We start from the raw sequence: 12,266 nt of genomic DNA, 5'->3' as shown, positions 1-12,266 counted from the left end.
CTCTATGGTAAAAGCATAGTGTTTTATAAATGCCAAAGCATCTAAAGATGTCATTTCCAGTTTTTACCAGAAGTGATGTCAGCACACCAACATGATGGTAGCACGCCAGACCCCACTCCACTCCCAATTTCTTTCGGGGGTTGCCTGTTGCGGCCTAGAAACTTTTTTAGTTATAGCTATTGTTTTTCTCCCTGCCTGGTAGTGCAACAACTGGGAGTCTTTTGAGTACCTTGGCAGGACACAATAAACTTATTTATTTAACTATTTATACCCATCTTTTCACTTGGGGTAGATTAAAATTTTAAAACGAAACCATAAACGATACAATAAACTCCTACTAACCCTCCCCCCCCATGGCTGCAGCTCAAAGCCCTAGCAAATGAAACAGCCTTACAACTCCTTCTACATTTCTAGTGCCTCATCTTAAGCATCCCATTTTAGATGTAGAGAGCCACTATTTAAAAGAATGAATCACCAGTAGATGCAAAGTGGGAAACAATTAGAAAGTGTCAGCCACACGTCCTAGGCCATGAAGGGCTTTAAACTTGGTAACCAGCAACTTGAATTGAAAGTAGAAAGAAAGACTCTCTCTACACATGATGCCTTGGTGCATGTTTGTCAAGTTAGGGAGATGCAATGTTAGCTGGAAAGTGTAGTTTAAAAAGACGGAGCCAGTGAAGATTGCTCCTTGGAGGACTTGTTAATTTCATCTTTGCCGCCCTGAATGCTCTGTCAATTTCACCTCTCCAGTCTAAAATTGTCTGGGATCTCAACCAGAGGACAGCGAGGAATGAAAATGGGCTGAAGCTGCCTTCCAGAGCCAGGCTTAGACCTGGAGAGGTTATAATAGGCCGAAGTTTCCCTTCTGGCATTTCACAGCCCCTTCAAACAGCTCCAGTGTATAGCAAAGCCTTTGCCCTGCTGCTGGCTCTGTCATTTTAAACTATCCTGGCTACCATTCAGTCTCCTGACACATGTTCTTCATGTGTCAGATGTCTCATGTAGAGAGACTCAAACTGGCAGCCAAGGGAGCAGTTTCAAAAGAAGCAAGACGTCTTCTGACCAATCTTTCTGTAGCCGATGATTTTTTTTTTTTAAAGCTAGTGTCTAATGACTGCTTCCTTTGGTCTTGTATTACAACATATGAAAACATTGTCGCTTGCCACTTCGGGATTCTGGTAATTCCAGATATTTTTCCTACTTCGGGTAAACCCAAAGTGGGAAAAATATCTGGAATATCTGGAATTACTAGAATTTGGGTAAACCCGAAGCGGGAACCCTGAATTTTGGGGGGTTCCTATCATTGGAATGTCATCCTATCGTTGATGACATTCTTATTGTCTGGACCCATGGCAAAGAAGCCCTCGAGAGATTTCACTAGACTTTCTACAACTTCCATCCCACCATCAATCTAGCTATGAATCACTCTATACAAGAAATAAACTTCTTGAATACTACAGTACAGAAGCACAAGGGACACATAAGTACCACATTACACCAGAAGCTGACAAATCAGCAAACATAGCTACATGCCTCTAGCTACCACTTCAAGTCCTGTAGTCTTTGTGTGGTTGACCTAGTAGTGAAATCCCTTTTTATGCCTGTGTTCCAATTTTATACTGGGATTGGCATTATAATAGGCTGCAGTCCACAAAATCCCCCCCCCCCACTTCCCCATAGCATCCTGGGTTTTCCCCAGCTTTTCTTCAACCTTACCCAAACCTGCTTTGCTGCAGAGTTTTGGGATCACAAAAAGCCTGAGTGGCTGTCGTGTAGGTGGAAAAGCTTGGATTTTCCCAGTCTCACCCACACAGCAGCCATTTCCCCTCTGCCAATCATTTTTTAAAAAAATTAATCAGCAATTGAATATTGTTCAGTCGTTATAACAATCAGTGTATCATGGTCTCTGAATTACCAGCTCTCATTCGAAAAAGTAAAAACTAAGCCTCTAGACTTTGCCCTTGCAAAGATAGGATTTTCCCCTTACTAAGAAGAATTCACAGTATCTGATACACAGATAGTTATAAAGTTATAATAATGTTATGGGATTTAGTTTAGTTTCAGGTAGGTAGCCGTGTTGGTATGCAGTAGAACAGCAGGATTAGAGTCCAGCAGCACCTTAGAGACCAACAACATTTTCAGGGTACAAAGGAGTTAGGGGCGTTAGTCTGTAGTAGCAAAATAGAAAAGAGTCCAGTAGCACTGTTAAGACTAATCAACTTTACTGTAGCATAATCTTTCAAGAATCATGCATCTGATGAAGAGAACTGTGATTCTTGAAAGCTTATGCTACAGTAAAGTTGATTAGTCTTAAAGGTGCTACTAGACTCTTTTCTATTTTCAGGGTATAAACTTTTGAGAGATAAAACTCCCTTCTTCAGATGCCTGTATCTGAAGAAGGGAGCTGTGTGACTCTCGGACATTTATACCCTGACATTCTTGATGGTCTCATGGTCTTCAATTACCAATTTAAAAAGAAACATCTGAAAAAGACCCAGTAATGTGGACGTAGGTCTGGGTGGGTCTGGCTGCTGCCGTAGAAGAGGGAAACTGGGGTGAAACCTGCCACGTCGGAGCCCCTTTGCTGCTGTGCCAGGGAACCTCACAAGCTCTACCCATGTGGAAAATACTGTGGTCGTATGAGGTGGGCATATGCAAATTATTACTAGCACAGTTCACAGCAAAGTCAAGTTTCCGTTAATAGTGTAGATGTCAGCATATTTTTATTTGGGGAAAGTTATAGAGAAGGCTTCAATACAAAGAGAGCCAGTTTGGTGCAGTGGTTAAGAGAGGTGGGACTCTAATCTAGAGAACCGGGTTTCATTCCCCACTCCTCTGCTTGAAGCCTGCTGGGTGACCTTGGGTCATTCACAGCTTTCTCAGAGCTCTCTCAGTCGCACCCACCTCACAGGGTGATTGTCGTGAGGATAATAATAACAAACTTTATAAACAGCTCTGAGTGGGTGTTAAGTTTTCCTGAAGGGCAGTATATAAATCGAATGTTGTTGTTATTATAATAAAGATTTTCATTATTTACAGCATTCCATTGTTTGGTTCATGTCAGAATCACCCTAATCGTTAGAGACTACACCAAGAGACTCATATTCATGCACACACACAAAAACAAATCATGTTGTCTTTAAGAATGTGCTAAACCTTTTTTATTCTAAGCCAATCTTTAGTTTCAGCCATTTGGAAGCAGCATTTTATGACACTGTTCGTTTATATGTGGCGGGGTTTTTTGTGTGTGTATGTGTGCGATATATGGTATCTGTAAGAGAAGTGAATCAAAAAGCTCGTTGGGAGTTTGTTGAGTCATTTCTCCAGCGGATAGTTTATGTCGCAGTCTTCAAGGAGAAAAGATAACATTTAATTCACTTTACTACTTGACCTTGCCTTCTATCATGTCGCACTTGCTGTGAGATGCTTGCCGACTTCAAAATGTGCTGATTCATGAGATACTCAAATTCCATTTTTAAGGAATCTTTACGACAGATCAGAGATTAATTAGCCTTGGGAAACTGATGGATGGAGGAATTGCGCTTTTTTTTTAATAACCGTGTTTATCATCTGAATGTCAAATTTGCTTCCCTCTATTTAGTGGATCCCATAAATGTTTGATGAACTGGACCCCCTGCTTTTGGCATCCGATAAATTTTGAGGTTTACAGAGATCTTTATTGGTGCTTATTGTGCGTTCCAGTAGGAGGTACTTCTACAAAGGAGACTGCATTAAAAAAAAAAAGTTGATCGGCAGGCAAAATGCTTAACTACAACTTATTTTTCTTCCTCTGTTAATAATTCAGAGTTTACATTGCTGTCTACATGACTGATATATCGGATAGCATGCTAGGGGGTCATTGGCACAAGGATGTACATTGCTCAGCATTTGATAATACAGGATCTCCAAAAATACTGTTATGTTGGTGGTATATACTCATGCATAGCCCCACAATTCTGCAGGCATTAAATGATCTTTCTCATCTTCTAAAAGGAACATTTGCCTTAGTGAGAAAAACTTGACATTTCTTTGTAGAAAAGGGCTGTGCATCTTGTTTGCATTTACATATTATTTATTTTATTTATTTACTTTGTTTCTACCTCAACTTTCTCCCCAAAAGGGACCCAAAGCATCTCACATTGTTCTCTTCTCCATTTTATCCTCACAGCAGCCCCATGAGGTAGTTTAGTCTGAAAGCATGTGACTGGCCCACAATCACCCAGCCAGCTTCTGTGGCAGAGTGGGGATTCAAACTCAGGTCTCCCGGATCCTAGTCTGTAACTCTTACCACTCCACCCTCCAAACTCTAGGGCTACTTTGTATGTCCATCTTCATTTATAAAAAGCACCATGGGGTTGGTGGATATTAGTTCATTAGTTAGCTAGCTAGCTAGCTAGTTAGCTATGCTATTTATAGTCTGCCTTTCTCACTGGGACTCAAAGCGGACTACACTTTGTAAGCCAATACAATCAGTAAGATGAAATGGCTAATAAACAATGTGATAGGACTGGAAATGTGAAACATAAATTTTACTTGTCACAAGGGAACAAGGCTTTCTTGCAAGCTTATCTTGTAAACTGTACTATGCTCTAAAGAAGAGGCTCTTTAGGCTGAGATGGCTGTCACTGTGAGAAAATGCCATGGCTATGGAAAAGGCATATCGTGCAGGTAAACATGGCAGATTTTTCATAAAGTTGGGAGGGCACCTTCTTGAGTCATGTGTTTGTATGCTGAGGAGAAAATCTATCAGATGTGTAAGTTTTACAACTTTGGGCTGGGAAATTCCAGATTTTTGGGTGGAAGTTGGAGGGGGCATGGTTTGGGGAGTGGGTTATAATGCCCTTCTCTGAAGCAGATATTTCTTCCAGGGGAACTGTCTGGCGATCAGTTGTGATTCCAAAGGATCTCCAGGCCCCACCTAGAGGTTGGCAACCCTATGATGCATGTCACCCTAGCATCTGTTTCACTGTGCTAAAACCAGGGTCAGCCAGTAGGTGGTGTGCATGTGGGAACATTATTCAAATCACACTTTGGGTACCTATATTATACCTCTGGGCAAACCTCTGGCCTTTTAAAAAACATTGCCCATCTGTTAAAAAGAGTTACTTTGTGAATAGCAAGCATCTAAAGCAGTGTTTCCTCTATGTATAGCCTTGCAAATTTACCGTGACTCAGTATTTGGATCTGTGTTAGGAGGAGTGATCCTACGATTTGTTCAGTAGCAAAAGTTACAGGGTCTGACTTGGCAATGAATTGAAACTGATTATGTGAATCAGCTGTCCTGCTGGCTGTACCAAGGCCCTGGTAATGTTTCCAGCCAATATTCTGGATCTACCTATCCAAAGTAACTATAATTATCCTCTTGTGCCTTTCATCAGTGAATCTCTCTCTCTCCCTCTCTCTCTTTGCATATTAAATATTATTGCAGGGGAATAGAAAGACCAACAGTTTTCTCATTCATCTCCCAAATATATGTATTCTGATGTTATCTTGTATAATTGCCTGTCTTAAAGAAAATGATGGATCAGTTTTGTTTCTTAAGTCAAATAGTTGTAGCAGAGATGAACATACACAGGACAGTTTATGTTCATGTGTAAGGGATGGAAAGATGAAATATTGCGGTGAGCAAACCTAGTGCCGCTAGCTCAGGGACTTCAGTTTTATTTTCTCTGAGGATGAAGATCTTCCAAGGGGCTTTTAGGAACATAAATTTCCTCTTCTCCTTCCATTGTGTCTCTTGAGCTCTAAACCCGAGACTGAATGAGGGAGGGGAAGAAACATCTGCAAGAAATAAAAATAATATGTTAGCCTCTGTGTTTTTTTCCTGCTTTTTCTCATCATATCCTGAAGTTCTGTAGCCAGATTTGCTTTATCTGCACTGAAATAGCAACCACCCATCCGACAGAAAAACAACATTTAACCTCTGACACAAAATTCCTGTATGTTGGAGTTCAGCTCCAATTTCACAGAAAAATAACATAAAATAACTAAAGTTTGAACCCATATTCAATGAATAGCCCGTCTGTGAGCAAGCTGGGAGGGAAAGCAACATGCTATAACCTAATCTTGTCAGATCTTAGAAGCTAAAGAGGGTCAGTACTTGGATGGGTGACCACCAAGTAAGAATCTGCAGAGGAATGCAATGGCAGACCATCTCTGCTTCTCACTTGCCTTGAAAGCCCCTTGTTGGGGTCCTCATAACTAGAGATGGGCACGAACAGAAAAAAAAACCGAACATGATGTTCGTTGTCCATTGCCATCCATGAACAGGGACTCACGAACAACCACGAACATGACCCTGTTCACGAGCATGTTCGTGGTTGGCTGTTCATGGGGGCCAGCAGGGTCTCCTCCAGCGATCATCCAAGTTTGGTCAAGATCCCTACTGCACCACTCCCAGAAACCTGACCTGAGCAGGCAGCAGGAAAGGGACCAATAATAAATAATAGCTTGGCCCCAGAGCCTGGCAGCAGTCCTGGAACCTGAAGGGGTAGATCCCTATCCCACCACACACAAAGAAAACTCAAGCTCCAATGCACTCTCCCTGTCTCTCTATCAAACTGCCAACAGCAGCTGTCTCTCCCTCTCCACTGTCTGCAAAGACTAGCCAGAGCTGGGAGCCCCCCCCCCTTTCCCATGGTCTTTTGTCTCTTGTAACAAATTAGGAGTTCCACACTTGGAAGGAAGACCTTCCTATCAAGCTAAATTGGGCTTAGATTGGGGTTTCCAGGGCAACAGCAGGAGTTCAGACAGTTCAGACAATCCCTGCCTACATTGCCAAGAGAATTGATTGCAGGTGCCAGACTGCCTGGCTTGACGAACAGCAACGAACGGGGCTTGCAACGACCACCTGTTCATTTAGAATGGGGCCTCACGAACAGCTTGTTCTTGAACAGCAGATTGGGCTGTTTCTGGCTTTTTTTTTTAGTTTGTATTGCTGTCCGTGCCCATCTCTACTCATAACTCGGTTGTGACTTGACAGCACTATAAGCCAGGGAGGTGCTGGAGTGTTGGGTTAGAACTGGAGAGATTTTGAGTTCGGAGGCTTGCTCTGGTGCAGTTATTAGTGTATTGGGTTGTGGAGGAAACCCAGGATCTGACCCCTCTGTGCCATGAAGCCTATGAAGAATACTGTTTTGTAAACATCATTTAAAGTTTTCTGAAAGCTCTCCCCTCTTCTTACATCCCCATGTGTGTGTGTGTGCAGATGCATGGATGCAAAGAAAAGTTACGTGTTATGCCTCTTGGAACCTCTGAGCTTTCATCGTGCAACTCGAACCTTTTTCAAAAAAAAAATACTGATGGATATTGCATTGGGTATTTTATTACTCTGCATTTGAGAGAGGGAAGGACGATCTGGTGTGATAATGTCAGCAGGGACCAGCAGGATAAAATACAGCTTTGAATTTTACTACAATCTCTGAATGTAATTCCTATGCACATTAGTAGATTTATGTGTCATAAATAAAGCTGAACAACAGAAGCTGCATATAGACATTGAAAGCATATGGATATGGAAATTAATTGCAGAATAAATAAGCAATATTCTAGCATTGTTTGCAGCAAAAAAGGAGTGCATTCCAAGAAAAACAACTACAGAGCAGTGCTTGAGTGCCTTCACCGTCCACTTCTCGGGCCAGTTCACTGATACCACCAGAGTCTGCTGCTGCAGCTCCTTCTTACTGCTGCCACCCAGCCAGGCACCCTCCAGCCAGGTTCAGATGTTCCCCAATGGCCCCTAACTGCCCAACTGCCTGGAGAGCCAGCAAGCCATCCGCAACCAAGGTTATGGCACAGTAGCGTTTGATGGAACTCCAAGTTATGGCCATACCCCTCTCACCACGCAGCACAGTTTACAAACTACTGCTTTAAACATGAAGACTCCATCGACCAACGGATGTCTCTAGGTGACCAGCAGTATTTGGTGCCTCCTCCAGTCTATGGCTGCCATACTTCCACAGACAGCCAGGCCTTACTGCTAAGGATCCCATACAACTGTGATAATTTATACCAAATGACAGCTTGAATGCATGGCATGCAATCAAATGAACTTGGGATCTACACGCATCAGGGTATGAAAGTGACAGCTGTGCAGGTCCTACATTGTACAGTTGTGAGGCTCAATATATAATACACACCCATGGAGTCTTTAGAAGAATACAAGATATGCGGAGAGCACCTGGAGTAACTCCTACGATGATTAGATCTGTGAGGGGGACAAATGAGAAATGACCTTTCATGTGTACATACCCTGGCTGCAACAAGTGATACTTTAAACGGTCTCATCTGCATATGCATAGCAGAAAACACCCTAGTGAAAAACCACACTTGTGTGACTTTAAGGATTCTGAACAAAGGACACCAATGACGACACACAGGGGTGAAACCCTTCCAGTGTAAAACCTGTCAAAGAAAGTTCTCCAGGGCCGTTTCCACACGGCTCCCCACTGCTCGTAACAACCCGGAATATCGCGGAAAAAACACGGATGATCGCGTTTTCTCGCATGAGATTTGCGCAATGTCACGTGGATCACAACATACAGATAAAAACACATTGATAAAACAGTATAATGATAAAAGCCAGATTTAGGGGCATAAAAACAAACTCTGTACCACGTTCCTAATATCCCAGGGCGGGATTCACTTCACCCTTCCCTGTCAACCATAAGGGGAAGAGAGGGGTGGAGGTCTGAGTTGGTACACGATTTGCCACCATTCCTACATGGGGCAGATTACTCATATAGCCCTCCACTAATAGGAGACAGGCAGGGAGGCCATCATTTATACATGTCTTATATTTATTATAGTATATAGTGTTCATTGATGAACATGCTAACAAATGCAGGGGAAATGCTCATTTAATGAGAACTTTAGTATGAAGAAACAGAAAATGATGTGAAAATAAAAACACAGAGATTTGATTTACTGAAAGAAAAAATGAAGTCAAAATGGCAGTTTGGGGGTTGAGACAGAAATTCAAAATAATCTCTGCTTGATATTCAGTTTTGGTGTTGAAAGCCTCTTAAGCTTTGTTGCGCCCGTTGCTCTCCGAGCTCCTGTCTCAGCATAGATTATCTCTTGCTGCTGTTTACCCTACTCATGCCATCCCTCAAGTCTCTCACCCTCCAGGAGCAGCAATTGGTGGAGATCATTGGGCTGCAGCAGGAAGGGGGAAGCAGGGCAGGTCCATTCTGCCACGGGAAAATTTAGTCTGCAATTGGTGGGGATCAATGGGCTGCAGCGGGAAGGGGGAAGCAGGGAAGGTCCATTCTGCCACGGGAAAATTTAGTCTGCAATTGATGGGGATCAATGGGCTGCAGCGGGAAGGGGGAAGTAGGGAAGGTCCATTCTGCCACGGGAAAATTTAATCTGCAATTGGTGGGGATCAATGGGCTGCAGCGGGAAGGGGGAAGCAGGGAAGGTCCATTCTGCCACGGGAAAATTTAGCTTGCAATTGGTGGGGATCAATGGGCTGCAGCGGGAAGGAGGAAGCAGGGAAGGTCCATTCTGCCACGGGAAAATTTAGTCTAGATCCAACCCATAGACTTCGATGAGTGCACCAGTACAATCCAGACAAACATCTGTTGCGGCACCCACTTTCAGGACTTGAACAGTTTGGAATCTTTCGGTTTAAATATTTCTTCATTTGAATTTCAAATTTTTAAAAAATTGGTATCCTGCTTTTATGACACCACTGAAATGGAAGCCTTTGACTATGAGTTTCCAGTGCTGAAGTCCACTGTTTTCAATTATAATCGTGATGAGTCATTCTTATGGCACTTGGTTATTCATATCACATTTATTCTCTTAAAGAAGAATGAGAAATGCATTAGGTAAGAGAGCTATCCAAGGAACCCCATCAGTTTCCTGGCTCCTGGGAGATGTGTCCCTCTCTTCAGTCTAAATGTAACTCAATCTTCGCTGTATAGCTTAATGTTTCAGAGTTGAGTTTCATGGCTAAGGTTTTTTAATAGCTTATTTAATATTTATGGCTCTCCAAAATATATCAAGGCACATTTTTATGATTCCTTTATCACAGATGACTCATGACTCCCTCCGCCCTTCCTTTTACTAATACAGGAGATAAATAAATTCATCTTCCATTACTGATTCACTTAAAGGGATGCGCCTCAAGTAAATGGAATACTTGATTTTTTTCCCTAATTGCAAGTAAAAATTGAATTAGTCAATTATATTTGTTTTGTTCTTTTTTCTCTCCTCTTGTAGCACAGTAGGAGAAATTGCCAACAGGATATTTTGCATTAATTGTACACTGGGACGGATGATTTCATGTTCTTCCTCGGCACGTGCAATTAATGCAACCATGCTTTGCAAACATGCAACCATGCTTTGAAAGTAACACTTCTGATGGTAATGTCACAGTCTTTCCCTGTGCCACAGGTCAGATTTTGTGTATTAAGCTGGAGGGATGAGTGGTGGATATAGATTCTGAACTAATTCTGCTAAAGGGCATCAGTGTCCGAGGTCTGTGCAATGTGATTGCATCATTGTGGTGAAGCTAGCAAATTTACTGTGGATTGTGCACTTGTTGTCCCAAGCCACTGAACTCAGCTGTATTTATGACAACTGTTAGAAGATCCTAATTTACCTTTTACTTGAAACTTTCTATCCAACTTGGATAAGCCTAGTTGATTGAATTGCTCTCTTTTTCTTGAATTTCTCTTTGCTTTGGGGCAGCAAATCAAAGAACAGATCCAAACCCACCACCATGTTTATCTCTATGTCATAGCTGAATAAACACCTTTCTGCTGGGCTGTACCTCTGGACCATAAAAACTGCTAGCTTTGTCCCTTAGCTGTGCTCATGCATATGCTTCAGATCCCATACCTTTACCTTAACCAGGTACCTGCGTTTTTAAAAATCTATCAATTTATCTCTTTATTTATTTATACCCTGCCTCTCTTCCCAGTGTGGACCACAGTGACTTACATCGTTCTCCATTCTTCCATTTTATCCTCACAACAACCATGTGTGGTAAGCTAGGCTGAGTGCGTGCAGTTGGGCCAAGGCTTGGTGTCCAATTTGGGCAGAGAAAAGATTGGGATGAGACAATCCAAGGCCCAGCTTGCAGGCAAGGCTAGCCAGTCCAATGTGTCGTGTTTGCCTGATGATCCCATTCATCTCAAAGCTCTCAGCATCCCTCATATGGAGCGTTTCCATTTTGTTGTCACGAGAGCCCTATGAAGAAAAGGAGCTGACTGTGTAATTTATCCAGTGAGCTTCATAGCTCAGTGGGAATTAGAACGTCTATATCCCAAGCCAAAGTTCAAAACTGTCAAATACCTTACACTGGCTTACTGTACACGCTGCACCCAAAGATGCTGAGAGCTACCACAAGGCCCAAACAAAGATATAATTCTAGGACATCGACCTTAGGGTAGCACTAGAACAGATACAGTAAAAGGTGTAGAATCTGCTTTTGCAACTTGTTTTGCTTCTGGTAATAAAGAAGCCCCCCCCCCTCCACGCCCCACCACACTCCAGCCTCGCAACAGCATTTTTCTCGGCAGTCCCACTGAAACTCACACCCATTTTATCAATTTGCACTCTATGTAATTGGAAAAATAAGGAACATTCAGCAGATGCCTACGGGGAGTAAAGCAGGTTGAAGTGCAGCCACTGATCTGTGAATGCAAGTACACTTTTTCTCATTATAGAGAATTTAAAAAAAAAAAAGCCTGGAATCCTCTATCAAATTATCACGAGGAACATTAGTTAAAATACAACAGCCATGTGCAATTTGATACCTTCAGAGAATTGTGGCACTTGAAATGATTAAATCAGTAGCGAGTGAGCTACCAGAATGAAAGGGCCTGCCCATTAAATCCAAAGGAAGTGTCCACGTGAATAAAGTTACCACTTAGTTCAATAGTTACCAAACTTTTTTGTCTTCAGGAAACCATATGGCAGGAATTTCCAGAGCATGGCATTGATTCAGGGTTGGCTGCGAGTGAGGACAAGGGGACATGCATGTGACATCTCTAACATCCCTATATCACTTCAACAAGAAGCTCTAGAAATCACCGGAAAATCTATGGTAAAAACAGAGTTTCTGGTGATTCCTAGAGCTACCCTTTGACATTGCTACGTTTTATCCAGAGTGACGTAGTGACATCAGTGATGGTACTGTTTTTTATTTTGTTTTTCTTCCACTGTAGCTCCAAGCAGCACAGCATCAGGTCTTGCTGACAGAATGCTTCCTGCTATAGCGGGAGACCTGGCAAGCCTAAATCTGTCTGGGATCT

The 12,266-nt window shown here is 42.4% G+C and overlaps 1 protein-coding gene and 1 pseudogene across 1 annotated transcript in view; both read left to right on the top strand.

Annotated features, from left to right (window-relative positions):
• The window catches only part of NAALADL2 (N-acetylated alpha-linked acidic dipeptidase like 2), a 756,283-nt gene that overhangs the window by 367,047 nt on the left and 376,970 nt on the right, over nucleotides 1-12,266 (top strand). The window lies entirely within an intron of this gene.
• LOC129331713 (Wilms tumor protein homolog) lies at nucleotides 4,641-12,230 on the top strand (annotated as a pseudogene).

Source organism: Eublepharis macularius, chromosome 6 (genome assembly GCF_028583425.1).
Source record: "Eublepharis macularius isolate TG4126 chromosome 6, MPM_Emac_v1.0, whole genome shotgun sequence".
Lineage (NCBI taxonomy): Eukaryota > Metazoa > Chordata > Lepidosauria > Squamata > Eublepharidae > Eublepharis > Eublepharis macularius.
Note: the sequence above shows the minus strand (reverse complement) of the source record. Positions and strands in the feature narration are given on the sequence as shown.